A 12886-nucleotide genomic window follows, 5' to 3' on the forward strand; every position below is an offset into this window, starting at 1 on the left:
GCTTAAAATAAAATTTAGTAAACATACAGAGTTATATTTTCTAATGTGGTTTTTGAAGAAACCACCGAAGCTTAGCCCACGTGATCTGCAAGAATAGGCGTCTCTCTCGTGACCTATGGCATCACCCATCCCTCAAAAACGGCGGCAGGTGGGAGTGACAAAAAGAAAAGAAATACCCAGGCAAAAAACAAGCAAGACAAAGAGCAGCAAGCCGGAACAAAGGGGAAAAGGACGAAAAGGCGGCAATTGCGATGAAATAAAGAAAAATGAAAAAGATCTTTGTTAAAAAATAAAAAAATAAAAACGAAACATTGCTAAATGATGCGCGTTGCGAACGCTGGTCGAAATCGTCTGCTTCTAATATAAACTGAATTCGTTCTTTACTCCGCTTCAGTTGGCAGCGCGCTCTCGTAGCCTTCAGTGTCATCCTGCCCTCTGTGAGAAATTCGTTAAATCATTCGGGATTCTGCCTTCGTGCGAGGAAGTTACATCTTCGCCGACTCGGGAGCTAATCGCCGGGAGAAAGGTGAGTGGCACGTGTTCGCATTGCTAGCATTCTCTATTTGTTTACATGCCGTCTTCAAAAATGATGAGCTCATGTTTTAAGACTTGTTTAGTCCTTTCTGTTCTCTCTCTGTTTGCATGCTTTCATCAAAAATGATGAACTCATGTTTTGATACTTGTTTAGTCCTTCTGTTCTCTATTTGTTTACATGCCGTCTTCAAAAATGATGAGCTCATGTTTTGATGCTCGTTTTGTCCTTCTGTTCTCTATTTTTTTTACAAGCCTTCTTCAAAAATGCGTTGTTGTTTGATTATTGTCTCATGTTTTAATACTCGTTTAGTTCTTCTGTTCTCTATTTGTTTACATGCCGTCTTCAAAAATGATGAGCTAATGTTTTAATCACAGTTCAGTCCTTTCTTTTTTACTTTTTTCTATATCTAATACACAGAAGAAAATTTCGGATTCCCGAAAATTTTCGAGTTTTAAATTTTGACGGATTTGCACATTTTGAGATGTCGTCCTGAGGATAGTCACATAGAGTAACGATTGAAAACAATAATAGATCAGAATATTTGTCTTTTGCTATCTGATATACTTTATAAGCGTTTTTCCTGAGCATAAGAATTCAAATGAAGAGGATGGATTTTAAGTTTTTAAAAGTGAATTCATTTATCAGTTCTGTACCTTAAAGCCAGACTAACGTAAGTCACTTTGTTGCTAGAGCGAAAAAAATTTTCGTCTGGTGCATACAAAGGATGGGGATCGCTCTCGTTAGTGCTGTTAAATAGCCATAAAGGAATTCTTTTCATAGAATTACGTTGTGATGACTCGATGCGAAATAAGATTCAACATATTTCGCTGTAATAACCTTAAATTGCCATTTTTTAGACTAACGTTAGTCTGGGTCTCATGTACCGAGTATTCCTATTGCGTTCGAAAGTTTGTTTTGAGTATTGAGTTCATCTTATCACTTGTAAAAAATGTTTCCCTTTTCTTAAAAACTTGTACTAATCTTTAAATACTTTTTCGTATAAACTAGTAAGAAATTTATCTGTCATAATTTTACGATTACGGTACTTAATAAATTGCACTCACTGCATTTAATAGTAAAAATCAGCATTGTTAGTAATTAAACTGAAACCCTACATTTGTATAGACGGGTATATTTTAATCATCGCACAGTTCTCATTTTATAGTTATAATTAGGTATCTTATAGATATTTTTCACCAGGACAGCCAGAATTTACTTTATAGAACGGATCATTAAGATTTATACCTGTATATAAACTGCTGTATTACGATTGGTATTAGTGGGTTAGTAGTTAGTATTACTTTGGGGGGGGGGAGAGTTGAGAACCTGATCCCCTCACTGCGCCTGTACTATTTTTAGATTAACCATAGTTCATTCATGTCCCATGTTGAAACTTTTTGCAATGTTTTATAAATTAAACGACCTTTTCCTAAAATAATTACACTCTTCTCTTTGATACCATAATTATTGCAATTCCTGCACCAGTGGTATCCATCTTTTTTCTCTTAAATCTCATACATATAGCAACTACTTTTCACGAGCAGCAACAGTTTCAGCTCAAATATATTATATTTACGTTCAAAATGCTGCTGCCCAAAAAATGTTTTGCTTAACGTCATTGTCAAAAAATGAAAATTTATTTGCGTTTTTAATAATGTTGTTGAAATCTAAAAAAAAAAAAAGATCTGTTCTATCATGCCCGTCATTGGGAGGTCGAAGAGTGGAGGGGATCAATTGCCCTTCCTAGATCTTAGAAACAATGTAAATATGCATTCGTATATGTTTTACGATGTTTTTCCCGAAAAATGTATTGATCACATTATATGGGGAAAAAACTCCACTCCCCTGTAATTTTTGCAATGAGGTCAACTTTTCAGGGTCAAATTAAACTGCACTTGTCTACGAAAAGAGAAAACAATTGCTTTCTTTGTGTTTATCTCCAAAGAGAAGAATTAATATTCTGTCCTTAGTTACTATCGGAAATTCATCAAGCTTCAAGCAGCCTTGTAGGCCGCAGATTGATCATCGCTAGCTTGTACACATACTTGTTGCAACAACAGGACTGATGGTTAAGTCCTCCTCCCCCATAATATTTGTAATGTCTCAAAATTGCATTATTGAAACCACAAATGTCAGTTTCATCGCCCCTCCCCCGCTCCCACTAACTTTTATTTTTACACTGCAGTGAAAGAAAATTGATATTAGTATCCCATGTGTCTCTTAAGTTGTTGATTTGTACATACCGTCACCTCATAGCAACAGAAAGATATCCAAGGCTGTGTGCCCCCGCTGAACCTGTAACTGAGAATCCCTGTTGAAAATGATGCAAAAATAGTGCAATTTTGTTTTTTCTGTTTTCTAAGTAATTATTGGAACTACCATTCAATTATTCTGCTGACTCCCACTATCTAGTTTACTACTACATTGAGTTATACTCGAACTTAAATAAATACGTAAATATTTTTTAATAGTGCATTAATACCATAGATAATAAGAAAAAGCATTTTTGGATTGCCTAACGAGGAAAAATAGAGGGATGGAGGAAATGTAATTTAACATGTTACGGATAAAATTAATCGTTGTTTTTCAGGTATAATTAGCAGTATTGATACATTCCCTTTTTCGCAATGAATTTCACTTAAATCAAAACACGCAAAAAAGTCGAGAAAAATAGTTTTAGTAAAATGCTTTTGCAAAAGAGATGCAAAGTTTAAATTCCACATCATGTGTGTTCAAACATGATGTGGAATTATGAACCGTAACATTTAAAAGCAATGAATGTACTTAGGTTTGATGAAGAAAGTGCGCATTAAAATTTTCAATCTGGTTTTCCCTCTCGACACATTAAATCTTCACTTCTCTCCACTTTCTTTTTACTTTTTATTGTCGCTGTTGATGATGCTGTTAATTTCTTGAAAAGATAAGGTGAAATGGAAAGTGTAGGAAAAAGTGAATCGTGACTAAATCGATTTTTTTTCCTATTTTAACGTTTCTCCTTGAATTACCAAAACTCGTCTTCAACGCTATTCAAAGCTGTTATTAAGAACTTTCGCAAGGACAAATTCGATTAGCCTGTAACTTCATTTTGCTAAAAAAGCGTAAGAAAAGAAATTACATCCAATCATGACATATAAATGATATTCAGCAAGACTTAATGCTGCGCACTGCTGTCGCATTTGTGTTGTTACATAATAAGTTTTATAGAAATGCAACTTACAATTTATTTTTTAGTACCGAAAACTTGAAAAACATTGCATATTTTGAATATGTTTTTCGTTTTTTTGTTTCGAGAAATGGATAAAATGTTATGAATTGAAAAAAAAGAAATCTTTTCTCGTTGACCAAACATTGATAAAAGTTGAAGATAAACTGATTTATTTATAGTAAAGTGAGATCAAAGCGTAAAAAAAACAGAAACTGTCTTTTTTTTTTTTTGGACATGAATTTGGACATAAAACCTAAAAAACTTGATATTACTTTTATTCATATTTATTTTTGGCAATAAGAAAAAAGTAAAAGCAAAAACTCTATTAAAATAAATGTTTTGATTTTATATTGTTTTTCTTTTTCGGCAATTGTTAAAGAAGCAATAAATCTCCTAGAAGAATTATTGTACTTTTTACATTGTTTCGCAAAAATTAATAACTCTGACTTCAAGTTTATTTTATAGATTTTTTTACTTTTTTTTTTTTGCTGATTCAACTTAAAAATTTTAATTCGCAAGGAGTTTTTATAAATTTAATCACACATTGTTGCTTCCACATTTTTCCTCATAACTACATTTTCTACTGAAACTAAGTTCCTAAATTAAATATATACCAGAAAATAAACGAATTTACAAAAACACATTAATTTACAATTTGTCAGAATGACTTAGATATGCTTTTGACTTCTACTTGATTGCATTCTTGTCATTTTTTGTTTTAAAAATGGCATGAACTCTTTAAAATGTTCATTTGAAATACTTCGAAGCAAAAGACTATTGAGAAAGAAATACGGTTTCTTTTAGAAAATCAGTTACGGCATGCGAAGAGTAGGCTAGATTAGTTCTAGACGAAATTCTTGCTGATTGAGAACCAGTGCTGCATCAGGTGGTATACGGTGGAATATGGTGTATACTATCTGGTTTCTTTCGAAAAAAAAAGCTTATAAATTTTACTGGAATTTGATATGAATAAATTTAATAATTATAAAAAACGTATAACTAACGTAAAAAATATTCTTCAGTAATGATCGATGATGAATATGCATCTTGCCGTGCCATATGGGGCGGTTTTATAGAGCAATAAAAATTCTTTGTTCCTATTTTCCACGTTTTAATTAAGACATCCATCATTTTCCTTCTGAGAAATTGCTTTTAAGTTTTCAATTGGTTTTAGAGACGATAGCACTGTTGAGAACTGTGATGCGTTAGAAAATAATTTGCTATCCAGAGTACCTGTGTGGTGCGGAGCTAAGTTACTTTCAATTGGGAAATGCTATATAAGTAAATCTACTTTCTCGTCTTCAATTACATTCGTGCTGTCGCTCATCTGTAACAGAATATGTGTGCCAAAGTTTCGATAAGCAGCAAGCTGACGATTTTCGCAAGAGGAAATAAAATGATTCGGAGAGTAATGATTTTAATTTCAGTCTCAGCCATGTGATTATATCGAAATTTTATGAGGAAACGTGATTTCTAATGATTTCGTTTATCAAAACGCGTTGAAATTATAGTAATCTGAAATTCTCTTACGGAACCAGATGTTGGTTAAATCTGCCCAAGCGACAGAGTCCTCTTCTGGAATCTAGAAGCATCTGTAATTAGTTAAAATTAAGCTTTTTTTAATGGGGAACGGAAGCATTAACTTTTTTACTAATAATAAAGCTGAAAGTCTTTCTGTCCGGATCTCTGTGCGCGCATAGTGCCTAGACCGTTCGACCGATTTTCATGAAATTTGGCACAAAGTTAGTTTGTAGCATGGGGGTGTGCACGTTGAAGCGATTTTTCGAAAATTCGATGTGGTTTTTTTTTTCTATTCCAATTTTAAGAATAAAATTATAATTAAATGGACGAGTAAATTACGAAATTATCATAACGTGGAACCGTAACATGGGCACAAGCCAATTGGCGAGATACGAAATTATCATAACGTGGTGCCGAAACATGGATACAAGCCAACTGGCGAGAAACCTCACCACACATTATTTGTAAATATACAGGCGAACCAAAAGATCTTTTAATTTTTCTATTACGGGCAAAGCCGTGCGAGTACCACTAGTACATAATATGTGAATGGAATTATTGACGCTTTATGATATGCTGGACCTTTAATAGGGCATTTGTCATGGACGTGGAACAAGCCCAGAGTTTTGGGAATCGATTGAAAGTGGTATGTTCATTAATTTTTCTGAAGACATGTGAAAGAATTTTGGGACAGCACCACATCCCGTTTCTTATAACTATCATTTTTCAAGTACTACACTTGTTTCTCTTTAATATTTTGAAATCTTGGATTGTATGAACTAATTAAAGGTTAAATAAAAAGTTTTGGATTGTTTGAACTCTTCCAGCTAGGTTAAATGAAAATCAACATAGTCGGCTTTAATTATGAAAGGAAAACACACTCACGCACACAAAGTGTTTTTAAATAAATAGAAAGGAAAGATCATAAAAGGATAAAGGAGTAATCTAATAACCATTAGGGGTGCGTTAAGAATCTTTTCAATTAAGGCTTTCCAAAAATAGAAAAGTATCCACACACGGGAATTCCTCAAAATTGTCATTCATTGGTATATTTAATTTATTTTATAAAATTTCATGTAGGGTAGCTTTTTGCTACGTAATAGCGAATTATTATCTTAACATTTCATATTTTATGATTCTTAACTTAACAACTCCCCACTTCTCTCTTACAAAAAGAAAAAGTTGCAAAATTTGCAAAATTTTCGTAAAAACAAATTAAATTGTTGGGAAAAAAGGACTCTGGCAAAGAGTTTTGGAGATATTCATGATTTAAATGCGATTGATGGGAGATGAAAAAAGAGAAAAAAGAAGAGTTTAACAATGGGGTGGTTTCCTTCAGTCAAAGTACTACTTTTAGTCTTTGAAATGGATAGAATGAGCAAACAAAATAACATGGACCCAGAAAATACTTTCATTTTCCCAACAGTTTTTTTTAATTGATTTTTTAAAATGTCCGATTTTTCAAACAAGGCGTGGTCTTGATGACGTCACAAATGATGCTCTTTGGCGCATCTTTCTAAAGCGTTTCCACGTTATGATAATCCAGAAACGAATTAAAATTGCACTCTACGCTTGCTATCAACCATATCGTTGCCAATACACGTAAGTAAAGATGCGAATTAAATATTTTGCACTGTGAATGGCAACGCTGAGTGGAATTTCATAATTTGTGATGTCATCGGCAGAAGACGTAAACAATGAAAGCGCTCCGATCAAGGTATTTTTTTTTAATATTAAACGTAAACAAATTTATCAAAAAATGGTCAGATCCGATATTTTTAAGCATGCTCTTTCAGAAAAAAAATACTTTTAAAATTTTGGAAACGACCCCATTGTTGACTGGTATGTCGCCAAGAATCGTTGCCACATGAATCGAATAAAGAATGAATTGGCATCCGATAGTCTTTTATTGTTCTTTGTCAACATTATTCCTTACGGAATTCGGAAATATTTTTTTAAATTAAATTTTATTTTTCTTGACGCACTTATTGTTTTCTTTTAATAAAAACATTTGAAAATATCTCCGTTAGTTCATTTTATGTTTTACTTGTAAAACATTTTGCATTCTAGTATTTTTTAAATTTTTATTTATTTATTTTTGAATTCCCATTCTCAGACTCCGTTTTCCGCAATTCTCATCTGCCGCTGAACACAGTTACAGCGAGTTGCAATTCCTCAAGGAAAACATTTTGCATGATTTAATTAAAAATATTTATTGTCCTGTTAAGCTCCTCCGAAACTATTTGATCTGAAAACGAATGTGATGCAATATTTGTGGCAAAAACTACAGTAGTTAGAACATTTCAATTTATGCAAGCGAGAATGCTTCTCTGTTTAAAATAAAATATTAATGATGCCAAAAGCTTGGGACTTTTTTTTCTAAGAGCGGAGTTTCTTACGAAGATGTTAGGCGAATGTAACAGACGAAAATAAACCGCTTAAATCTCATCGTTATATAGCTCATTAGTTAAGGTTAGCCGTATATTAATTTCATTCACGCGGTTTCTATGACGATTAAACAATTTTTTTTTCATAGAGCTCTTTGTTGCAAGATCCCTCATTCCATTGTAAACAAGCATAAATAAATTCCGTTTCTTTGCGTAAAAAATGACAATACATTGAACATTATTTGTAGTTCCCTTTGTGACATCTACCTCTAATTAGTCTTGTTGTTTTTCTATGACGGAAAGGTTTTGTTGTTCTTTTAATCAAAATATTTGTTTTTAGTTTCAGCTATTAACAAATATGAATTTTTCCTCTTCTTAAATTTTTTTACGGTTTAAATTTTTTTAAAGTCAATTTTTATAAAGTTGCAAACATTTTTCTTTCCCTTGTTTTTTCGATTTTTTTTAATTGTTAGAACTGAAAAGAATCACAACGTGTAAAAATTGAAAGTAACCCTGAAAATATATTAAAATGTTAAGCAAAGATGTTTCGCGAAAGACACTTGAATGCGTCTTAGAACAGAGGGGAATGTGGGGCAAAGTAAAATGGTTAAGATGACTGATCATTTTCAAAATGAACAAACCGGAAATTGGTTTCGAAAATTACAGCACATAAAGAAGGAACATTCTATTTAAAAATAAAACTTGCGTCGAAACAGTATTTTTTATTTCTGGCAGTAAATTTGAGTCTTAAAAAAAAAAAAGTGGAAAATTTTGACTTTTTTCATGGAGCAAAGTGAAAAATAAAATATTTTTCGAATGAAACATTTTCTATTCGATTACAAAACATATTTCTGATCAAAAGAATTAGTAAATAAAAGGTTGAATGGAATAAATGAATAATAAAATGATTAAATCAATTAACATATGAAGAAAAATAAATGATCAAGTAAAGGAATGAATTAATAAGAAAATAAGTGAATGAGTGGATAAACATAAGTAAATTACTAAGTAAAGGAATGTAAATGAATTATTTAATAAATAAAAATGTAAGATATTTATATTAACTGACTGAGCGAGTAAATGAATCAGACTATTTCACTTGGCCCCATCCGCTTTGCCCCGTATGTACTTGACTAATTGTACAATTTATTTAAATTACAAATAAGCTTAATATTAATTAAATTCCTACCGCATTGAATTTTAGGAAGTCTCAATTAATATTTAAAATGTTAATAACAATACCTTTATCATTTTATAGCAACAAAAATAATTTGTGACTTACACCAAAATATTACAATATGAGTATCATTTTTAAAAAATTGCTTGTATCACCAAATGCTTTAATCTTCGGCGATATTTTTTCCCGACTGGAATAGACTACATATGGCACTATATAGCTAAAATAATACCAGATAGGTGAAGCTAAAAGCAAAGAAAATATTTCACCTTTTCACTTTTCCCCGCTATTTCACTTTGCCCCCTGTGTTCCCCTACTATTTCTTTAAAATAGATCCCTAGATCGAGATCAACTTGTGATTACTACGTATATTAAAAGGGAGTTCTTATACGTAAATGCTTTCGGTGATGAAGTTTTGGTAACATTTTTAAATGAACTAAATATTATACAAAAGAATGTAATGCTTGCATAACAATAGATGGATGCCTCAGTTGCCAAATCGATTAAAAAAAATCCTCATTTCTGATTTAAGAGTGTTTAATCAATGCTTAGCATGTAAATTTATATTAACGTTTTAGTTCAGTACATTTCTGACTATGTGATGGCAGAAAATGTTACTCGAGGTACTATTTACTCCTCTGAATAACACCATCTTCTTCATAACTTTTCTCTACTTTTTGTTTTATGGAGTTAATCGATTTGGCAAGTGAGACAGCCAGATACATTACTTGGATAAAAATGGAACAACGTTTAAAAGCACAAAAAGGATAAAAAGTTTATAAAAACGCAGACATGTTTCGGAGGCAATAGCCTCCTTCCTCAGTGCTCATGAGTCTTTTGCTGTTCCGCATTTTTCTCCAATCTTATTCAATCTTACATGTTAGAATACGTCATATTCTGCCTCAGCACTCGCTGATAGCTGATTGGTCAATGTTTTTCTGGTTACGCAATTTAAACTCTCCCTTGACCTTGATTCATCCATTTGTACATTTCGCACTGAGGAAGGAGGCTATTGCCTCCGAAACATGTCTGCGTTTTTATAAATTTTTTATCCTTATTGTGCTTTTAAACGTTGTTCCATTTTTATCCAATTTACCTTGCACAAAGCTATTGCTTTTCAATCAGATACATTACTGTTCATGTTTTCGTATTAATGTTAATTTACGCACGTGAATCAATATAGTATACAATTTTTGTCTTTGTAATTTTTCAAGAAAGCACTTCTATTGTACGACAAAAAACTATTTACTTGGAACATTATCACACTGACGTTCTTCTAATTTAAATAATTCAGGCAAAATGATAATCATAAAAAGCACATGAAAAAAGCAGTTGCTAGTTATTTTGTAGTTTATTCCACGTCCAGAAGCAGAATTTTACATTGTTTTATTTGTCTTTTTTTGCACTAAGTTCTGTTGAAAATGAACTATTTTGTTATGCAAAAACCGTTTACATTATTATGTAATCGTTACTTTTTGTGTTATTTTCTGAAAAGTTACCGTTATTTTTTTGATTTTCATTCAACCACGTCAAATTGCTTAGTAATTTAATACATTTTAATCAACTTTTTTTAATAAGTTATTTATTAATTGGAGGATGTAAAAACTTTAGGAAAGGATTGTAATTTCTTAATTATTGTTCAAAATGATTTTTAATGCAAAAACTGGAAAATATTTTCGATTCAGTTTCATTTGTATTTGCGGTCACTTAAAAAAAATGATTGAATGTGCTTTTGTGCCATTATTTTTTATTCTGTTAGTTTAGTCTTTTAAAATAACCATATTTAACTTATTATTTTAACCCTTTAAGAACAGAGGTGAGATTGGCAGAAGAACATTGGTGTTCTTCTGCCAATAAACTTAAGTCAACCAACCAATTAAAACTATTTTCAATTTGAACTTTATTCTTTCAGGCCTATCAATTGACTGTGTATCGATACATGCTTTTGAAAAACTTTCAAAACGTTGAATGAAAAAGTTGGAAACAATTATACTGCCGTAGGAAGGTGAAGGGCAGTATCTGTAGAGATGAGTTTTTGAGATATTTGGAGAAATGCGCTTTAGAATCCGTTCTAACCGTAGGAAAATGTTGGAATTTGATTTTTTTTTTTCGTGTTTTAGTTTCAGCAGAAACCAAATAAGCAATCTTGTATAATACAGCTAAAGTGCAATCGTTGACAAAAATGCAAAAAAATGATAAATTTGCGGATACTGCTCTTTACCTGCCCATGGCAGTATAAGCAGAGAAAATGTTAACGCTTCTTCAAGCGTAGAGTTGGAAATCTGAAATTTGCCTCAACAGCTTAATCGAGCGTCTTATTACGCAAAAGCATCTTGAAAAAAAAGGGGGGGGGGTGGAATGTAAGTCAAAATGTTTAAGATGGTATACTTCCTTTTTTGTTGTCTTAAGTCAAATACTTACTATGTTGAAAACCAAAATTAGTACTTACTTTTTCTTTCCTCCTGATATCTTTCATTTCATTCTTAGAATTGATCATGACGATAGTCTTTACTGTTTTCGAATGTTTAACTCCTCCATAACAAAATGTTTAACTCCTAAAACAAATACAAGGAGTGTTTTCACTCCTTGGGACGGGTCGCCAACTTTATCTCTGACTAAACGTAGTCCTAGCTAGGTTCCCTAGTTTTTATTTTTCATTTGTACATTTCTCCTTTTTTTATGATGGGGAAAAACGCATTTTGAAAAAGCTTTTTTTTCCCTCTCTTTTCGTTCGCTTTTGTACTCACACGAAAAATATTTTGCTGCTTTATCCACGAATTTTCCGATAAAAAAAAGTTATTCTTTCCTTGCAAAATGAATCGTACCAGAAAAGGTCGGACCTTTCCAAAATAAATTTATCAGCTGTGTGAAATATGCCGAAAAAAAGATTTGGGAAAATCCGCTCACAAAGTAGAAGAGGGGTTATTTTCTCATTTTTTTAAACACTCGAAATCAAACTGTTGTTTTCCGAAAGACAAAATGCTTTGGACGCTTTCCAGAAAAGCATGAACCAGAATGCCTGTTTTTATTAAATTCGAACGGAAACAATATTCGTTTTGAAAATTGACTTCCAATTTTCCAGTATGTTTGTAAATAAGTCACGGTTGTGACCAAGGCGTCTTCTGACTTTTTTGCAGGGAAAAGCAAAAATACATTTTTGTTAAATGACGAGAAACGTCGTACGTAAAAATGAATTATTTCCTTTTCTTTTTTTAATTTTATTTTTTTTTATGTTACGATTTTTAGATCCTTTATTTATGTATTCATTTATTTTGAGCAGTCACGCATTTCTTTTTATCTTCATTAGACCAAAGTTGATGTTGCTCGAATTTTTCGGATTACCATAAGAAGAATCAGTTTAGCTCGTTGGTTTAATATTTATCAAGAGCAAAAAATTTCGTTGCCATGGTTGCAAATCATTTGCGTTCAACAAGGCGAATACAAATTAACTCTGAGAACTCCACTGTCCACCGGCCTCCGAGAGCGAGACCACTCCTGGATGGTGATTACGAAAATATAAGTCGAGTTCAAGATGTCAAATGTTCAAATTTTCTTTCTTTCTTCCTTTTTTTTTTTTTTGTGCTTCCCCCCCCCCCAAATGCCTATGTAGTTACTCTCATGCGGTAACGTTTGTGAATATCTTGCTGAAGTTCAAGGTTAAAAAAATCTTACAGTTTTTAAAAAAGAGTCTTGAGAAACGAATGTAATTATGAAGCCATAGCTTTACTTGTCACGAACCTTAGGGGGAAAAAAACATAACAGAGAGAAGGAATCAAAAATAAATCAACGCTAAAATAGATCCATTAGTTCGATAGACCTTCTGACTTATCCTTCTAAATGTGTTGGCTTAGTTCATTAGTTCGTTGTATTTTCTTTTTCATGTAAATATTAGATTTATTTAATGCATTTCCTTATTTAAAAATCAACAGTAAATTTTAAACCTTATCCATGTTGGTTTCGGCAGCATTAGACAAGCGACTTTCTTGTTTCAATCAGTTTGGCGAAACAGTTTTGAAAATGACCTGTGACAATACCCTATAACGGAAAAGTGCCACCCTTAT

The 12886-nt window shown here is 32.1% G+C and overlaps 1 long non-coding RNA gene across 1 annotated transcript in view; it reads left to right on the forward strand.

The window, feature by feature from the left end:
* The first annotated feature begins 204 nt into the window (after positions 1 to 204).
* The window catches only part of LOC129233814 (uncharacterized), a 91338-nt gene continuing 78656 nt past the window's right edge, over positions 205 to 12886 (forward strand). Inside the window, exon 1 of the long non-coding RNA XR_008581492.1 lies at positions 205 to 526. This is a non-coding gene — a long non-coding RNA (uncharacterized LOC129233814). The remainder of the gene's footprint in view (positions 527 to 12886) is intronic.

The sequence above is a fragment of the Uloborus diversus genome, chromosome 1 (genome assembly GCF_026930045.1).
Source record: "Uloborus diversus isolate 005 chromosome 1, Udiv.v.3.1, whole genome shotgun sequence".
Classification (NCBI taxonomy): Eukaryota; Metazoa; Arthropoda; class Arachnida; order Araneae; family Uloboridae; genus Uloborus; species Uloborus diversus.